The sequence below is a fragment of the Onychomys torridus genome, chromosome 6, assembly GCF_903995425.1.
Source record: "Onychomys torridus chromosome 6, mOncTor1.1, whole genome shotgun sequence".
Classification (NCBI taxonomy): Eukaryota; Metazoa; Chordata; class Mammalia; order Rodentia; family Cricetidae; genus Onychomys; species Onychomys torridus.
In genome coordinates this window covers 70,549,848-70,570,067 of record NC_050448.1, presented here as the reverse complement: position 1 = coordinate 70,570,067, position 20,220 = coordinate 70,549,848, and the positions used below count along the sequence as shown (strand labels likewise).

At 46.1% G+C, this 20,220-nt stretch overlaps 1 long non-coding RNA gene across 1 annotated transcript; it reads right to left on the bottom strand.

The window, feature by feature from the left end:
- Nucleotides 1–1,287: 1,287 nt before the first annotated feature.
- LOC118585270 lies at nt 1,288–12,202 on the bottom strand. The gene is made up of 3 exons (XR_004945171.1): nt 12,091–12,202; nt 4,895–5,016; nt 1,288–1,317 (listed from the first exon to the last, which is right to left on the bottom strand). It is a non-coding gene; the product is annotated as an uncharacterized LOC118585270 (long non-coding RNA).
- Nucleotides 12,203–20,220: the final 8,018 nt, after the last annotated feature.

Genomic DNA, 20,220 nt, shown 5'->3' with positions numbered 1-20,220 from the left:
GGGCAGGGGTAGTGCAGGCTTTTAATCCCAGCACTTGGGAGGCAGAGGCAGGTGGATCCTGTGAGTTCGAGGCCAGCCTGGTCTACAGAGCGAGTTCCAGAAAAGAGCCAGAGCTACACAGAGAAACCGTCTTGAAAAACAAAAAAACAAAAACAAACAAACAAAAAAATCAATGAGATGGAAAACACCTGTGACTTCAGCCCTGGGGAGTCGGTGAGGATGAATGAGTTCAAGGCTAGCTTGGGAGGCTGGGTTATAGCAGCAACGCTTTTAATCTATCTGGGCAGCTCTCGGTTTGAGGACAGCCTGGTTTACAAAGTGTGTTCCAGGACAGCCAGGGCTATGTAGAGAGACCCAGCCACAAACAAACAAACAAAACCCAACAGCGCTGGCCTGGACCACACTATGCTCTTGTCCCAGCCTTCCCAGTGTCAAAGTGCTGGGATCACAGCCACCGCCACCGCCAAGACTCCAACGTGGCGGCCCCGTGAACCCAGCTGGAGCAGCACATCCACGGGAGGGTTAGACTAGGTTAGATGGATGTTCTGCTTTCCTTTATCACAACAATCTGATAAACTTGAAGAGAAAGGGTTTGTCTCAGCTCAACTCTCAAGGTCCACGGTGAAGGACAGTCACAGCAGGAACTCCAGGCAGACACTGAAGCTGCCTACTAGTTTGCTCCTCGTGGCCTGCTCAGCCTGCTCTCATCTAACCCAGGACCACCAGCCCAGGGGTAGCACCACCCACAGTGGGCTGGGCCCTCCCACACCAATCATTAATCAAGAAAATGCCCCATAGATATGGCCACAGGCTGATCTGATGGAGACACTCTCTCCCTTGAAGTTCCCTAGTCCCAGTCTCGTGTGTGTCAGGTCAACGGAAAGCAAATAGCAAACCTGGCAAGTGGCAATGTGTGACAGACAGGAAGAGGTAACCTGGGGAAGGGAGCAGCTCAGAGGGGCTAGCAACTTTAAAAGTCCCCCAGATTCTGTATTTAACGATACAGAAGACATAAGGAGGGAAGAGGGACAGCATGGTGTCCTGTGCCGGTAGTCTCAGAAACTCAGGAGGCTGAGGCAGGAGGATTATGAATTCAAGGCCTCTTTGGGCTATGGAGTGAGTTTAGGACATACCAAAATATTGTGCACCCTAATAAACTTCTCTGAGGTCAGAGACAGAATAGCCACAATATTAAACATAGAGGATAGGCAGTGGTAGCACACACCTTTAATCCTAGCATTCCAGAGGCAGAAATCCGTCTGTTCAAGAATACAGCCAAATGTGGTGACTCACGCCTTTAACCCCAGGGAGTGAGGGCTGAAAGAGAAAGACCAGAAAGGAGAAAGACAGCAGATAGGCCTGAAGACCAGAAACTAGAAGCATTTGGCTGGTCCAGCTTTTAGGCTTTGAGCAGCACAGTTCAGCTGAGATTCATTGGGATGAGGTCTCAGAAGCTTCCAGTCTGAGGAAACAGGATCAGCTGAAGAACTGGCAAGGTGAGGAAGCTGTGGCTTGTTCTGCTTCTCTGAACTTCCAGCGTACACCCCAATACCTGGCCTCAGGTTTGATTTTGTTAATAAGTACCTTTAAGATTCCTGTTACACATGCCTGCATCAGTACACTTGGAAGGAAGGTTGAGTGTGTGTGTAGCGGGGAGAGAGACAGAGACAGAGATGGAGAGACAGAGAGAGAGAGAGAGAGAGAATAGGAAGTCTCAAGAGAGATGGCTCAGCAGTTAAGAGCACTGGCTGCTCTTCCAGAGGACTTGGGTTCAATTCCCAGCACCCACATGGCAGTTCCAAGAGATCCAACGCCCTCTCTGGCTTCCATGGATACTAGGCACACATGTGGTGAACAGACATATATGCAGACAAAACATGTAAAAAGGTTGAATTACAGTTTTAAACTTTATAAAATATTTATGTGTGTGTTTTCCAGGAAAGCCAGGGTTATACAGTAAGATCCTGTCTCAGAAACAAAACAACTTAAAAGCACCATCTGGTTGTAGATCCACACTTCAATTTTAATAACTCGTTAAGTTCATCTGAGCCACAATTATCTCTTCTACTAGGTTAACAGGAAACTAGTTTCATGTCTTTTAGGTGGAAATAGAGGATAGGGCTTCCATGAGCCTAAGCACACAGATCTTTGTTTCAAGAGGAGATCTAGGCTTAAATTTGAACAAAATTCATTTTTTATAATTAAAAAAAAACATTGTGGCTAAAAAATGGTAACAATCATCTGAACCATTGGAAGACACAGTACCTGTGAATGTGGGCTTCACAGTCCAGAAACCACCAATTAAAAAAGTATCCATGAAATGAAAAAAAGCAAAGAACAATAAAATGGCCATAAAATAATAATAATATGAAAAATAAAGCCAGGTAATGGTGGTGCATGCCTTTAATCCCAGCACTCGGGAGACAGAGGCAGGTAGATGTCCGAGTTCCAGGACAGCCAGGGCTACACAGAGAAACCCTGTCTTGAAAAACAAAACAATAATATAAAAATAAAGAGGGTGGGAATGGTGGCCCACCTTTAGTTCCAGCATTAGAGAGACAAAAACTGGAGTATTTTACTGAGTGTGAGGCCAGCCTGGTCTACAAAGTGAGTTTCAGACAAGACAAGTTACATAACAAAATCCCATTTCAAAACAAAACAAAAATTAAGGAAGAAAGGAAGGAGAGAAAGAGCAGAGAAAAGCATGAGATAAAGGAAAGAGACCCAAGGGTCAGTGGTGTGGCGGTGTGGCCCATGCGTTACATCTTCGTGAGGCTGGTGTTGACACACACACACACACACACACACACACACACACACACACACACACCCCACAGAGACCTGGCAACTGCCCTACCTCCCTACAAGGAGACATTGTATGAGTGCCTGAGCCTGATCCAATTAAGGCACTTCCAGAATTCCCCAGCACGGAATCTGCGATAACATTTCACTGTCGCCTTTTACAGTTTGGGCTAATTAGAGTAATAAACCACCGCCAACTCAAAGGAACCTGCTGAACATCTTACATTCATTTCCTTGCCTCTGGTGCTTTGTAGGTACCTTTTAAAGTTTATATTACTTTGAGACAGTTGAACTATTTAAGATATTAACTATTTAAGACAGGCAGTGGTGGCCCATGACTTTAATCCCAGCACTTGGAAGGCAGAGGCAGGAGAATCTCTGTGAGTTCTCAATCAGCCTGGTCTACAGAGTGAGATCCAGTACAGCCAGGACTGTTTTACAGAGAAACGTGTCTGAAAAATAAAACAAAAAAAACTGGCCTGGAACTGGGGTTGTAAGTATGGACCATGCTGGCTCTTTGGTTTTTGTTTATCAAGACAGGGTTTCTCCGTAAAACCCTGGCTGTCCTGGAACTCACAAGGTAGACCAGGCTGTGTCAGACTCAGAGATCTGCCTACCTCTGCCTCCTAAATGCTGGGATTAAAAGCATGTGCCACCACGCCTGGCTTCTCTTTCATAAATCAGAATTTTTCACCTTTATGTTTTTTGTAAACATTTTTTCCTCTGAGGGAATTTACAATTTTTCATGCAATTTTTCAAGTGCTTTTAGCATGAAGTTCACAGCTCTCTTGACTTTTTCTTTGAAGTAGCTCTAATGTAAACCAGGCTGACCTCAGCTGGCTGTTTTGAGAGGATGAATTTAAATTCCTAATTCCTATCCCCACCTCTCAAGTGCTCAGATAATAGCCATGCACTCTTGGCTGGGTTTTTTGTTTTGTTTTGTTTTTTCATTTTATTGATTAGCCTGGCAGAGTGGCACACACCTTTAATCCCGGCACGTGGGAGGCAGAGGCAGGGGGATCTCTGTGAGTTCGAGGCCAGCCTGGTCTACAGAGTGAGTTCCAGGACAGCCAGGGCTACACAGAGAAACCCTGTCTTGAAAAAAAAAAAAACAAGAAAAAAGAAAGAGAGAGAAAGAAGCCCGACTGTGGTTACACAGGAAATACGGCCAACAATTAGAAAAGGGACGCCAAGAAATTAAAAGGCTTTGGCAGAGCAAAGGAAAGAGTTAAGAGACAGCCTACAGATGGGAAGGAGTCTTTGCTAGGTATACATCTGACAGTGGATCATTATCTACAATACACAAAGAACTCAAGAAACTAAACAGGCGACCACGTCACCCAAGGAATGGGCTTATGAAATGAGCGGACCATTCTCAAAAGATGGAACACAAATGCCCACGAACATGGAAAATGAACGACATAGAGATTCCATCTCATCTGAGTCAGGATGGCAGTCATTAAGAAAACAAACAGCCACCAGGGTAGACAAGATGTGAACAGAAAGGAGCCTTCACACCACCGGTCCGGCCACTGTGGACGTCAGGACAGAGGTTTCTCAGAAACCTGAGAACAGCTCTTCCTGTGACAGCTATTACATGTATGGGCATTTACACATGCCACAGATACTCAGTGGTTATTGCAGCACTGTCCACAATAGCCTAGTGGGCCAACCTAGATGTCTAACGACAGCGGGATGGGTAAGGGAGATAGGGTAGGTGCATGTGTCCGTGTGCATGTGGGGCCATGTGTGTGCTCAAGCACTCGGAGGCCACAGGCAGACTGGCTTCTTCTGAAAATGCTCTCACTGACCTTTTTGAGGCAGGGTCTCTCGCTACCCCTGAAGCGCACTGATTTACCCAGGCTGTGTGGAGCTCTAGTGATCCTCCTGTTTCCTTTCTCTGCCTCGCGCGCGCGTGAGCTAGAGATTCAAATTCGGGTCTCCCCACTGAGCCATTTCCCAGCCCCCACATGGAGTTTTACTTTATTTATTTTTTTCATTTCCAGGAAAGTGAGTCCAATGGGAGACAATCATATCAAGTTAATGTCTTCAACCACTATCAAAGAAAGCAATTAACTGGGAGCTTACTTACAGATTCAGAGGGTTAGTCCATGACGGTCATGGTGGGAGCAGACAGGTGCGGCACTGGAGCAGCAGTAGCTGATTCACGGGTAGCAGGCAGAGAGGGGCAGGGGGAGAGGGCCTGGCATGAGCCTTGAAAGAAAGACAGGACCGCTTGCCATGGCTGGACCCGCCAACATCAGTCACCAATCCAGAAAATGCGCTACAGACTTGCCTACAGGCCAAGCTGATGGAGGCATTTCCTCAATTGGGGTTTCCTCTTTCCAGATGACCCTGGCTTGTGTCAAGTTGACAACAACAAATGAAATAACAACAAAACCAACCACACAACAACAACACAACTAGCAAATACAGTTAGGGATGGAACCTAATGGTGGAGCATTTGAATCACACATTTACCCTTTGGTTTGAATCCCAGGAGACAGACAGACAGACAGACAGACACACACACACACACACACACACACACACACACACACACACAAAGAAGAGGGGACTATATTTAATAGATATTTGTTTTTGTTTTTGTTTTTCGAGACAGGGTTTCTCTGTAGCTTTGGAGCCTGTCCTGGACTAGCTCTGTAGATCAGGCTGGCCTCAAACTCACAGAGATCCACCTGCCTCTGCCTCCCGAGTGCTGGGATTACAGGCGTGTGCCACCACCGCCCGGCATAGATTTTTAAAATAATTGTTGGACTTTTAAAATTTTATTTGGTTGAGCATGGCTCATGCCTGTAATTCCAGCACTCAGGAGGCTGAGGCAGGAGAATCACAAATTCAAAGTCAGTATGGTCTATATTTTGAGTTTGAAGTTAGTTGAGCTACATGAAACCCTGTTTCAAAAGATATATCTTTTCGTTGGGTGGTGGTGCACGCCTTTAATCCCAGCACTTGAGAGGCAGAGGCAGGAGGATCTCTGTGAGTGCGAGGCCAGCCAGGGCTATACAGAGAAACCCTGTCTCAAAAAGCTAAGGAAAAAAATTTTCTGGGCAATGGTAGCACACTCCTTTAATCCCAGCACTCAGGAGGCAAAAACAGGCAGGTGTTTGGGTTTGAGGCCAACCTGGTCTATAAAACAGTTCCAGGACAGCCAGGGCTATACACAGAGAAACCCTGTCTCAAATAAACGAACAACAATAATATATCGATACAGGCTTTTGTGTTTTGTTTTGTTTTGAGAATGGATCTTATTTATACTTCTTTAAAGACTTATTTACTATGTATACAGTGTTCTGCCTGCATGTATGCCTGCATGCCAGAAGAGGGCGCCAGATCTCATTACAGATGGTTGTGAGCCACCATGTGGTTGCTGGGAATTGAACTCAGGACCTCTGCAAGAGCAGCCAGTGCTCTTAACCTCTGAGCCATCTCTCCAGCCCTCCTTTATCTTGTATATTTGCTAGATTCTGCTTGCTATGCTGATGTGGCATGAGTCTTGGCCTCTCTACAAATGTACCAGAAAAGATTACATGCTGGCCTGTTTGAGTCTCCATGGCCCCGACATACAACTTCAAACTGATATAAAAGGCTGTAGTTGACAGAGAGGGCCAGGTGTGCAGGACGATATTGTGGCCCTGTTTATCACTACTAAATGCTGGTGACTGCTAAATGTCCTATGGAGCTTTTCAAAAACTCCTGTGGAGGCTCACAAAGGTCTACAACTCTAGTTCCAAGGAATATGACACCCTCTTCTGACCTCCTCAGGTACTGCACTCACATGGCACACATACATGTAGGCAATACACCCATACCCATAAAATAAATAACAACTCCTGTATGAACTGAAGAGGCTATCACATGCACTTCTGTGGGCATGCTTGCAAATGAACTTAGAAACAGCTCAGATGTCACCATCCCTCAAATTCCTCGGGTGGAGAATGAGATTCCGTGGCCCACACCTACATGCCTCTATAGCCACTGAGCTCCAGACCTGAGGGAAAGGCTTGGGATATGAAATGTGTTAAGAGCCGGGTGGTGGCGGCGCACGCCTTTAATCCCAGCACTCGGGAGGCAGAGGCAGGTGGATCTCCGTGAGTTCGAGGCCAGCCTGGTCTACAGAGTGAGTTCCAGGACAGCCAAAGCTAAATAGTAAGACCCTGTAATAAATAAACAAACAAATAAACAAACAATAAATAAACAAACAATAAATAAATAAACAAACAATAAATAAAAACTTGCTTATGAAAAATTGCAGAAATTCACTAAATTGGGCATAGTAGTAGACATCTGTAATCCCAGCCCTTGAAAGATGAAGGCAGAAACTTCAGAAAGTTAAGATAATTCTCCTCTTCCTCATAGGCAGTTGGAGCCTAGCCCTACACTACATAAGACTTTGTCAGAGAGACAGAGACAGAGAGGAGAAAGAAAAAGAAAAAAGTTTCATGAGGCTCAAAAAACGACATCGTCTTCCATCAGGGAGTGTCGGAATACACCATGTAGCCGGGTCAGTTGAAGAAAGAAGGCACCCCCAAGATGAAATTTTAAGACTTATGTGGCATCGGGAAGGTCCAGCCTCTTCTGATGGACTGACACCTCCCCCCCCCCCCAACAGCCATACAAAGGCGATTTATTGAAAGTTACACAAAGTATTTCCTCATACCGAAGTCCCTAAAGTCTTCGAAAGGACAGCATCGCACGCCCCCATGAATCTAGTCCTTTATCGTGTGCAATACACAGTAAGCCAGGAGTCTCAGGTGTGCCTGAGCCGGCTAGTGAGCAAAGCTATGGGGTGGCTGCAAAGCCCCTTCAGTAAAACTATCACTGTTTTCCACAGGATTCTTCAAGGTCAAAGTACTTCTAAAAAAAAACTGCGGCTCATTCTAATATCTACCCCATACAGTGACTCTGCTAAATTCCTACAACAAGGGAGAACTTGTTTTGTTTTTCTTCTGAGCAGCTTCTGACTGTGTGTATCAGTCTAAGCCTCAGACTCAAGAACCCTCTGCCTCTGACTGCCGGTGCCGAGCTCACAGCCCTGTGCACTGACCTCCCGGGGCCGAGCTCACAGCCGTGTGCACTGACCTCCCGGGGCTGAGCTCACAGCCGTGTGCACTGACCTCCTGGTGCAGAGCTCACAGCCCTGTGCACTGACCTCCCGGGGCCGAGCTCACAACCGTGCGTGCGCACTGACCTCCTGGGGCCGAGCTCACAGGCCTGTGCACTGACCTCCTGGGGCCGAGCTCACAGGCCTGTGCACTGACCTCCTGGTGCCGAGCTCACAGCCGTGTGCACCACACCCTTTCAGAGAGAACTTTTTGCTATTTGGCCAGATTATTGAGGGTATTGGCAATCTCTAACCACCTTAAGTCAAACCAGGCTTGTGTTTTCTGTATGGCTTTAAACTTAGCTGACACCCTCGGCATCACAGGTGGAGCACAAGTCTCCCAGGCTGCCTTTCTCAGCACTGAGGCAAGATAAATATGGTAACATGATGTCTTTGTTACATTTATGTTGCTATGATTAAAAAAAAAAAAAAAAGCAACTTCACGGAGAAAGGGCTTGGCATCCTCTCCTGAATACTTTCTGGAAATACCATAAACAGGGCAATCTTTGTTTACAGTGGAGACAGCCCAACTTCCTACACCCCAGAGACCTAGACTTCACCAACTGACCCCGCCAGCTGTTCCTCGGGAACCTGGGGTCTCCTTTAAGTCCCTACCAACTCTTGGAAGATAATAGCTTCAAACCTCCCAAAATGGCATCTGCAATTGTGAAGACACAAAGTTAAGTCTTCGATGAGAAAGCTTGCTTTCTTCTGGGTGGCTTCTCTTTCTTTGAACTCTTGAGTTTAAAATCTGTATTAAAATCTCCTCAGAGGGCTGGAGAGATGGCTCAAAGGTTAAGAGCACTGGCTTCTCTTCCAGAAGTCCTGAGTTCAATTCCCAGCAACCACATAATAGCTCACAACCATCTTTAATGAGATCTAGTGCCCTCTTTACATGCAGGCAGAACACTATTCATAATACATAAAAAATGAAAAAATAAAATAAAATCTCCTCAGAGCTGTGCGGTGGTGGTGCACACCTTTAATCCTAATACATACATGGCTGCTTATACCCACCTGTGACTCTTTCAGGAGTCCATCACTCTCTTCTGACCTCTTCAGGCACCTGCACTCACATATGTTTTCCCACACACAGACACATAAATAATAAGATATATCTAAAAAAAAGATGAGAGGGTGTGTGGTTTGAATGGGAACGGCCCCCATAGGCTCATACATTTGACTTTGGTGGAACTGTTTAGGAAGGATTAGGTGTTGCTTGCTAGAGGCGGTATGTCACTGGGGTGAGCTTTACGGTTTCAGAAGATTGGTTCCATGCCCTTTTCACTCTCCGTTTCCTACCTGTAGTCAAAGTGTGAGTGTTGAGTTGTTCCTGCTGCCAAGGACTCTATCAGGTCCAGGTCACCTCTGTAAGCTGCTAGCCTAAGAGTCTGAGCCCTGAACTTTCCCTTAGTGTGGTAGGTAGGTGCCTTGGAGCCCTGAGACCAGTCACAAAGTTGTGCTCTGTACATATGCTATGGCACACCTGCATGTGCACACACACACACACACACACACACACACACACACAAAATAACAAAACAAAGCAAAAATCCTCTCCAGCTCTGCCTCACACTGGCTTGACATTTTTTTTGTTTTTGTTTGTTTTACTCAGAAGCCAAGAATCCTGGGTTTTCCTGAGCCGAAGGCTGTTCACAGTATGGAGCTATGTATGTCCTTCCCAGACATATGGAGCTGTGTCTGTCCCTGACACTGACAGCAGGTCTCTGGACTGTTCCCCCACCCATGGTAGCATGCCCCCCCCCCCCCAGCTCTGTGAGGTGCTGGGCATGGAATCCAAGGCTTTGTGCATGCTGGGTAGGACACTTTACCAACTACATTACATTCCCAGACCCAAATATAGATTTTATACCCTAAACCCCAAGATGCCACAGTGGTACCTCAGACTCTTCCAGAACAAAAGCCCAAGGCTACAGGCAGCCTTCAAGAGATCTTCCCTGACTTCCCCTAATGGTTCAGCATCTCAGTTTAGTTGTTACTCAAACGCTGCTACTTTTCTGGTGCTTTCGGGGGTGGGATAGAGGTCTCAGGCATGGGGGATCCCCCACCTCAGCTTCCCTCCAGAGAGCAGGAGTTACAGGTGTGCACACCACCTCGACAGGCTTTTTAGTATTGCTTCAAGTTTTTTTGTTTCATTTTGTTTTGAGACAGGATCTCGCTACGTAGTACTGGGATTAAAGGCACGCACCACTATGCCTGGAAAAACTTTTATGTGTGTGTGTGTGTGTGTGTGTGTGTGTGCCCTCAGAAGCCAGAAGAGGGCACTGGATCCCACGCAGCTGGAGTTCCAGGCAGTTGTGAAGCATAACGTGGGTGCTGGGAACAGAACTTGAGTTCTCTAGAAGAGCCGCAAGGGTACCTAACTGCTGAGACATCTCTCCAGCTTTTTGTTTTGTTTTTGTGGAGAGATGGCTCAGAGATTAGGAGCACTGGTTTCTCTTCCAGAGGACACGTTTCAATTCCCAGCACCCACATGATAACTAACAACCATCTGCAACCCCAGTTCCAGGGGACCTGACACCCTCTTCTGGCCTCCTTACATTCAGACACACACAGGCAGAACACAGTCTCTTAAAAGAGCAAGAGAGGAGCAGTCTGGATGCTGCCCGGGCTGATGTCAAGCTGAGCTCAAGTGATAAAGACAAAGCCTGTCATTCTAGCCTTGGAGGAGCTGAGGCAGGAGAATCTGAATTCCAGGACAGCCTAAAGATCCCATGTTTGCCATGGTGCCTAGATTTCTGTGGGGATCCGGACTGACCCAAGACTTCCTCAGAGACCCTGGCCAAAGGACAAAGGGAACATCAGTCCTTGCCCTGGAATGGTCTTGGCAAGGCCTGCCTGATACTGGACCCAGTGCCTCGTAGGAGTCAAAATGGCTGTTTCTGGGGCCCCCATGTGCTGTGGTTTAAAAATTGCTTGTTTCATGTGTGTCTGTGTGTGCCCGCCTGTGGAGGCCAGGGGTCCAGCTCTGATATTGTTCTGTTTTGTTCTAAGAAACAGTCTCTCATCGGCCTGGGGCTCATTGATCTGGCCATGCTGGTAGGATCTTCACGACTCTACACTGAGATTACCAGAGTGAGCCTCCTCAAGCATTTGACATGGGTTCTAGAAACGCAGTTCTTGGCCCCATGCTTACATGATAAGCCCTTTAAGCTGAGCTGTCTTTCCAGGCCCTAGCTTAGCATTTTATTTAAATTTATTTATTTATTTATTTATTTATTTATTAACAATTTCTTTAGATTTATTCATTCATTCATTCATTCATTTATTTATTTAGGGGTTTTTCGAGACAGGGTTTCTCTGTGAAGCCCTGGCTGTCCTGGAAGCCTCTCTGTAGCCCAGGCTGACCTTGAATTCAGAGATCTGCCTGCCTCTGCCTTCTGAGTGCTGGGATTACAGGTGTGTGCCACCACCACCTGGCTACTAATTTATTTTTGAGATGTAGCCCTGGCTGACTTGGAGCTCAGAGGCATAGCTGCCTGTACATTCTGAGTGCTGGCATCAAAGGCACATGCCATGGGCTGCTTGAATTTTTATTTTTCATTTTTAGTTATATGATATGTGTGTGTGTGGGGGGTCAGGCCCAAAAGAAACTTGGGACAAATGGCTATCTGTGGTGCCTATTAGCACACCAAAGTACATACCGGCCTCCAGGCTCATTGAGTATCACAAATATCTGTGGTTTGGGCTAAAGAAATGGTTCAGTGGTGGAGAGCATGTACTGCTCTTCCAGAAGACCCAAGTTCAATTCCCTGTACTCACGTGAAGTTGCTCATAACCACCTATAACTCTAGCTTCGGGAAGATCGGGACTTCTCTGACCTCTGTTGGTTTATGCACTCTTGTGTACACACACACAATAAACACATAACCTAAAATAATAAAAATAAGCCAGGCATGGTGGCACACGCCTTTAATCCCAGCACTGGGGAGACAGAGGCAGGAGGATCTCTGGGAGTTCAAGGCCAGCCTGGTCTACAGAGCGAGTTCCAGGACAGCCAAGGCTACACAGAGAAACCCTGTCTTGAAACTGCAAAAAATATAATAATAATAATAATAATAATAATAATAATAACAACAACAACAATAAATCTTAAAAGCAAATACCCAAGGCTCTTATCACTCTTCTCAGCCTGCACCTACCTCAAACTTCTCCAGCTTACAGCCCTCCCTCCCCAGCTTCTCACTCCCGTAGAATCCGACCAATCAGGTACGTGCAATCTTCAGCCTTCCTCTCTTCCTGTGCGCGCTCTTCCTCTCTTCCTGTGCGCGCTCTTCCTCTCTTCCTGTGCGCGCTCTTCCTCTCTTCCTGTGCGCGCTCTTCCTCTCTTCCTGTGCGCGCTCTTCCTCTCTTCCTGTGCGCGCTCTTCCTCTCTTCCTGTGCGTGCTCTTCCGCCTTCCTCTCTTCCTGTGCGCGCTCTTCCGCCTTCCTCTCTTCCTGTGCGCGCTCTTCCTCTCTTCCTGTGCGCGCTCTTCCTCTCTTCCTGTGCGCGCTCTTCCGCCTTCCTCTCTTCCTGTGCGCGCTCTTCCGCCTTCCTCTCTTCCTGTGCGCACTCTTCCGCCTTCCTCTCTGACTCCCTCTTGCTCCTCTCTCGGTCTCCTTTCCCAAACTCTTTGTCCTCCTCCTCTGTCTCTCCTCTTGTGGAGATCCAGTCCGCTGGCCTTGTTCAGTTTACTACTCTTCCTGGCCTGGACTCTTCCAGATGCCCTGGCTGTTCTCTCCCTCTTATCTACAACAGATACCTTCTCCTCAACCTTAGAGCAGTCATCCTCAGTTTAAATATCTGGTGCCCAAATCCTCAGTTTCCCCGGGGGGTGCCCATGAAGTCAGAAGAGGGTGTCAGATCTTCTGGAGCTGGACTTCCTGGTGGTTATGCCCCATTCTCCAATACGATGCTGCAAACAAACTCTTGCAAGAGTAGGTGCATTCTCTTAACCACTGAACCATTTCTCCAGGCCCTGCTGTAGCTGAATTTCTTAGTGGTCTTATTAAATAAGAAACACCGAGCCAAACATAGGGAGAAAGCCTTAGAGATCAGAGAAACAGTGAGAGCCACCAGCTAACCTTAGCTCACTACCCACCTCACTTCCTTGTCACTGCCTGTCTGTACAGACCTCTAGGTCTCTATGGTTGATACTGGGATTAAAGGCATGTGTCACCATGCTTGGCTGTTCCCTAGTGTGTCTTTGAACAGAGACCCTGCCTGCCAAGTGATCAGATTAAGGTCGTGTGCTAACCCTGCCTGACTTTGTGTATGGCTTGCTGTTTCCTCTGATCTCGAGGCAAACTTTATTTATTAACATACAAATAAAATATTACCACATTTCAGCACAAATAAAATATCACCACACCCTGCAGTCTCTGATTCTTTTAAAATTAGCTTTCCATTTAGGCCTGGTAGTGAACACCTTTAACCCCAGCATTTGGAAGGCAGAGGCAGGCAGATTTGTGAGTTCAAAGCTAACTTGGTCTACACAGTGAGTTTCAGGCCAGTCAGGGGTACAGTGAAATCCTATCTCAAAAACAAACAGACAGTGGTGGCCCATACCTTTGATGCCAGCATTTGGGAGGCAAAGGCAGACAGATCTCTATGAGTTCAGGCCACCCTGGTTCAAGGCCAGCCTGGTCTACAGAGTGAATTCCAAAACAGCCAAGGCTACAGAGAAACTCTGTCTCAAATAACAAAAAGACAAAAATAATAACTGTTGTTGGTTGCTTTTTTTACTGTTTACTCTTTGGGGGCCCACCACCCACTCCCAAATAAATCACATGGAGATTTATTCTTTCTTAGGAATGCCTGGCCTTAGCTTGACTTGTTTCTAGCCAGATTTTCTTTATTATCCTGTCTACCTTTTGCCTCTGGATTTTTATCTTTTTCTACTTCTGTATATATTTTTTTCCTTCTTATTCCATCTGGCTGTGTGACTGTGTGGCTGGGTGGCTGGATGGCAGGCCCCTGGCATCCTCCTCTCCTTTCCTTCTCTTCTCTTTCTCCTATTTATTCTCTCTGCCTGGCAGCCACACATATCCCTCTCCTGCCTTGCTATTGGACATTCAGCTCTTTATTAAACCAATCAGGTGTTTTAGACAGGCAAAATAGCACACTTCACAGAGTTAAACAAAGGCAACATAAAAGAATGCAACACATCTTTGCATCATTAAACAAATATTCTGCAGCATAAACCAATGTAACACATCTTCAACTAACAACAACAAAGAACAACAACAAAAAACCCCCAAAACTTTAGGGGGCTGACGAGATGGCTCAACAATTAAGAGCACCTGTTGCTTTTGCAGAGGACCCAGGTTAAATTCCCAGCACCCACATGGTGCTCATAACTGTTTGTAACTCCAGTTCCAGGGTATTCAACAAGTATACACATGGTAAACATGCATGATGCTGGTGGGCAAAATATTCATGCATATAAAATCAAATAATTTCTGTCTTGAGAGGGGGAGTGAGGAAGGGAACACAGGGAGAGACAGCTAAAATTAAGGGCAGTTGAGGGGTAATATGGAAACCTAATACAGTAAAATCTTCCTAAAATATGCACATGTATCAAGGAAACCTAAATGAAATCAAGTAATGGGAGAGACAGAGTCCCAACTGGACATCTCTTGTCACCAAATGAAGCTTTCAGTACTAGGACTGGGTCACATCTGTTAGGATCCTGCCCTCACTCTCCTGCACATGCACAGCTTGGGGTATTTCGTCTTACGTCATCAGTGGGCACTGGCGACTATGTACCCGCTACATGGTCACACAATCCCTGCCTTAAAAGCTGGACGCGGACCCCCCCCCTCTCTTCCCGCTCTGCTCCCTGCTCTCTGCTCTGCTCCCACCATCTCTCCCTCCCCTGAGGCCTGGCTTTCCTCCTTCCTTCTAATAAAGCTCTTTGTAACTCTGGTAGTCGTGGCCATGGCCCGTGACTTTTCTGCCAGTAACCAGCGCCACCACCAGTGCTGTTTACCTGTCAACATCTAATTGAGTTCTTGGTCAAAGGGATCCCATGAGAGTTTCCAAACAACCCAGGACTATAGGTTGCTCTCAGAAAACTGACAGCAGGGCTCCATTGCTGAAGACAACACCCACTCAGTGAACATGAAGGTCAAGCTGGTGTCTACATAGAGCCTTCACCCTATGTTCCAGCATCTTTGACACAAGAAGGTACTCTGCACTCAGGGAAATGTAAACGCCAGTGAATGAAAAAGGGAAAACATGGCTGCTCCTAGGTATGGTGAAGAGATCCTTTGTAGATCAAAAGGAGCGCATAGCCAGAGGCAAGGACATCTGTGAGAGTCCAGAGTGAACATGACCCTGAGCTGGCCCATGTGTGAAGAGGGGAAAGGGAGAGCCAGGAGAGTAAAGGGTAGGTAACCAAAAGACTGGGTAACCAAAATGTCAGCTTATATAGGGAAAGGGCAGCCCAGCCCCTGGGCTGGAGAAGTTTAGGGTGGGACAGGGTATGCCAGCCATACCCTATAACAAGTAGGTACCTAGGGATGCTAGCAGAACCTGGTGGACAGGTCCTCTTTGGTATGTTAAATAGGCACCTCAGTTAGCCATTTGTCCAGGATTTGAGACCTAACATCCCAAACTATTTTGTTGATAATAAATTATAAGGAACACGTGTAATCTTTTCTATGACTACTTCCTGTTGACATTGGGGTGTCATTGTTGGGGACCCAGGAAAGCTGGAGTGTTGGCCAGGGCTGGGAAGAACAGGCTCTTTCACTTGCTCTCCAGTTCTGTGGGACATTCTGGGGCTAGGGAAGTACAAGCCACTTTGGAACAGTCTGTGAGGCTGGACCACTGTTGCTAGCTGCTTGGGAGCCACCTAGGAGCTGGCTCAGGCTAGTTGGGAATTCCATCAGAAGCACGTGGGGCTGGAGAGTTTGGAGCAATATGCTGTCTTTGGTTGACTGGCAGTCTACGAGAGCAGATACAGATTAGGGACAGAGGGTAAAGAGTTTAGGGGAAAACTCTTCTCCAGGGTGTATATTCGAAACTTCCAGGCCCAAGGTCTTGGTAGGTGGGGGAGAGGAGTCCCAAGACAAGGGGAGAGAGATCCCACCCTCAGGAACAGGCAGGTGGGGAGACTTAGGTGTACTTGTCTGGAGTCTGTTTGGCCGGGGAGAGATGGTTCCAAGCAGATTCCCTGAAGCTTGCATGAATGTTTTAAAGTTTACAGAAAGAAGTAAGATGTAGATATGATAGCATTCCCACTGTTTGTAACCTGTCCTGAAATCCACACTGTAGAAAGGAGGTAGACTCTGAGTCACACACAGTAAGAGCCTGGGAACCCAAACCTGACTCTGGGTTAAAGACATCTGTGCGTTTATCCCTTTCAGAGTCTGGTAGCAAGGCGCACAGTTTGCCTTTCTCAGCTGGAGACCAGTAGCTCTAGGAAAGTGAGGCCTAAGGCCTGCTTTGTATCAAGAAGAGAAGGCAGCCTTGGGGGAGGAGCTGGTGAGCTCCCTGGTGTTAAAGCTGCAATTAGTCAATAGCGTCAGAGATCTGAGAAGGATGAATTACAGCAGGAGGTATAATCCGCATGACCTGTGTATCCCTTATGACGACAGAGACTCATCTACGACCTAGACACGTCCTGAGCTCCTGTGCTCTCCGTGACTTTGCTGGGGACAGCGGTGAGTCATACAGGATGGGGTTTAATCTTCAGCTGCCATACAGAGCAGCATCAGCCTTCAGCTACCAGACCCAGGTCTGAGAGATTTTCCCCTGAAGAAAGAACTGGGTGACTGACCCAGTTTACTTTGACCAGACAGAGTAAGGCAATCACTCTCAAAGTGTCCACAGGTTGGGCAGAGTCCTAGTTGCCAGCAAGGCATGGGACAGTTTCCCTCAGTGGTTAGCGTTACCACAATTCAAGCAGAGTCATCTCGCCCCAACTGTCTTTGGAGACCTTAGGGTTCCCACTAGGAGCTGACTATTATGGAAAACTTTACTAAACATTTTAAATGCCATATTCAACAGATCTCTATAGAGTTTGGGGACCTCTGTCTATTAAACATATCTGATTTAATTACTTGATGATTTAGGCTTAACTTTGAAAACAAATTAACTTGTGTGTCTTAATTATCTTCAACAGTTTATAATAAGTTAGTAGGTTATATAAATTAGGATTTTATAGAGTTATCCCTGTTAAGTTTGAGCCTTAAAATTTTGAGTTGAAGGCCAGTTGTGGTGGTGCACGCCTTTGATCCCAGCATTCAGTAGTCAGAGGCCGGCAGATTTCTGTGAGTTCGAGGCCAGCCTATGTTGTTGGTTGTTTTTTCTACTCCTTTGCTCTTTTGTCTTTTGGGGCCCACCTCCCATCTCCCAAATAAATCACACACAGAGACTTATTCTTAATTATAAATGTCTGGCCTTAGATTGGCTTGTTTCTAGCCAGCTTTTCTTAACTTTAAATGATCCCATCTACCTTTTGCCTCTGGGTTTTTATCTTTTCCTACTTCTGTATATCTTACTTTCCCTCTTACTCTGTGTCTTGCTGTGTGGCTGTGTGGCTGTGTGGCTGTGTGGCTGTGTGGCTGGGTGGCTGGGTGGCTGTGTGGCTGTGTGGCTGTGTGGCTGTGTGGCTGTGTGGCTGGGTGGCTGGGTGGCTGGGTGGCTGGGTGGCTGGGTGGCTGGGTGGCTGGCCCCTCATGTTCTCCTCTCCTTGTTCTCTCTCATTCCTTCCTCTTTCTTCTTTGATCTCTCTTCTTGATCTCTCATATTTCTCCTTCTAATTATTCTCTGCCTGCCAGCCCCGCCTATCCTTTCTCCTGCCTTGCTATTGGCCGCTCAGCTCTTTATTAGACCATCAGGTATTTTAGACAGACAGAGTAACACAGCTTCACAGAGTTAAACAAATGCAACATAAAAGAATGCAACACATCTTTGCATTGTTAGACAAATGTTCCACAGCATCACCAAATATAACACATCCTAAAATAATATTCCACAACAAACCTGGTCTACAGAGCTAATTCCAGGACAGCCAGGGTGGTTCCACAGAGAAACTCTCTCTTGGAAATCCAAATAAACAAACAAACAAACAAACAAATAAATAAATAAATAAATAAATAAACTTTATACCATAAATGTAGTCCATAGAGAGACTAGGAACTTTCCTGATCATTTTATAGTGTACCATTACAGAATATTACAGTTACTTGTATGACTCAGTTTATCCAAATAGCTAAAGCTTAAAATGAGCAAAGACAAAGAAGCTAGATAAACATTATTGTGAACGGAGTAGACCTTAGGAATTTATAAACCTTATTTATTGAGAATATGTTGCTACTTATCTAAATGTTCTAGAAGCCTGGTGTTGAAAAGTTAGCAAAGACATAAGTAGTTAGGTGTAAATCTCTTGGTCAGCTTTTGTTAATCCGAATAGACCTTTATAACCTTAAACATTTATCATCATACAAAATCCCATAACAAGCTGGGTGGTGGCATATGCTTTTAATCCCAGCACTTGGGAGGGAGAGGCAGGCAGATCTTTGTGAGTTTGAGGCCAGCCTGGTCTATAGAGTGAGTTCCAGGACAGCCAGGGAACTAGGTTATGCAGAGATATCCTGTCTCAAAAATAAAATAAAATAAAACAAAAGGAAAGAAAGAAAGTGCTATGTAAGAAAGTATTCCCTGGGGGGGCTGGAGAGATGGCTCAGCAGTTCACAACACTTGTTGCTCTTCCAAAGGACCTGGGTTCAGTTCCCAGCATGCATATGGCAGCTCACAACCATCTGTAACTCCAGTTCTAGGGGACCTAAGACCCTCCTCTGGCCTCCTGAGCCACTACATGCACATACATGGTACACAGACATACTTGAAGGCAAAACACCTGAAATAATAAATCTTTTTTCAAAAAGAAGGAAAGAAGCTGGGTGGTGGTGACATACACCTTTAATTCCAGCACTTGGAAGGCAGAGGCAGGCAGATCTCTGAGTTCAAAGCCAGACAGCCAACAGAGTGATTTCTAGGACTACACAGAGAAACCCTGTCTCAAAAAACAAATAAAATAAAAAGTAAGTATTCTTTGGCAGGAGGGACTGAGGACCTTTTGTTCCTCACATGATTCATCTATCACTGGTCAGTAGGATTCTCGGGCAAGATGAAATTTTCACAGCAACAGGCAATTGAAACAAATAAATTGAAATAAATCATGATCAGTTCCTTGCCTATCTGAGGTAGGCATGTGACCTTATGTGTAACCCAAAGGCCCAGGAAGATGAATTTCCACGCTCCTGAGAAAGAAGCTGCTCAGGAGCTAGGCTCTATGTTTACTTCTGCTTCGAGACCGTGTTCTCCGTAGAGATGCCCCCTTGCGGCTGCATCAACCCTTTTGACTGAGGAGAACCAAGAAAAGGACAGTTGTCAATTGGTGGCCTTGGATATTTTTATTACATCTTTATTTACTTATTTTGCATACATGTGGGGGGCGGTCCAAGGAAGCTTCTCAGAGTCTGTTTTCTCCTTCCACCTTGTGGGTCCTGTCTCGAAGACTGGGTGCTCTTGAACCTGAGTGAGTACCTGGGCCCAAGTGAAACCCTTCGCTTCCACATGCTCTGGAAATAGCAAGAATCCTTAGGGCTCCGGGCTGTGGGGGCACAAGCATTCTTAAGGTTGCTTCTCCTGAGAGAGCTCCAGGCATTTGTAATGGTCATATCTCTGAAGAGTCTGTTTAAATGTCATTTCTCAAGGAGACATCCTTGAAGCCTCAGATCAGAGCATTCTAGAATCCTCTCAATTTTCCCTCAAGTGCCCCCCACTCTGTCAATGTTTGTTGATCAACTGTCTTTGTCTCTGGTTCCAGAACGGCAGACTGTTACAGGACTAACCTGACTTTTCAGAGAGAACTCACTCAGCCCACTCAGAGGTTAATAAAGGAAGAAACTATTCATCCAGCTCTAGCTAGTACTCAAAGAGGAGCTGGCCAGTTATAGAAGATTTCACTAACATATATGCAGTGCTTTTGCATTCCATATCCTCTGTCATCTGTAACTCTCTCTCTCTGGTCCTAGCCCCAGGTTATACTTTGAACAATTTAAACAGAGAGGAGACTGCAAGTCTGGACACTGGAACAGTGGGAGAGATTTACACAGCAAAGATATTGCCAGAATTCTGTTTTTAATTTATGTACATTGGTGTTTTGCCTGCATGTATGTCTGTGTGAGGGTGTCAGCTCCCCTGGAACTGGAGTTACACAGTTGTGAACCTGGGTTCTCTGGAAGAGTAGCCAGTGCTCTTAGACACTGAGTCATTT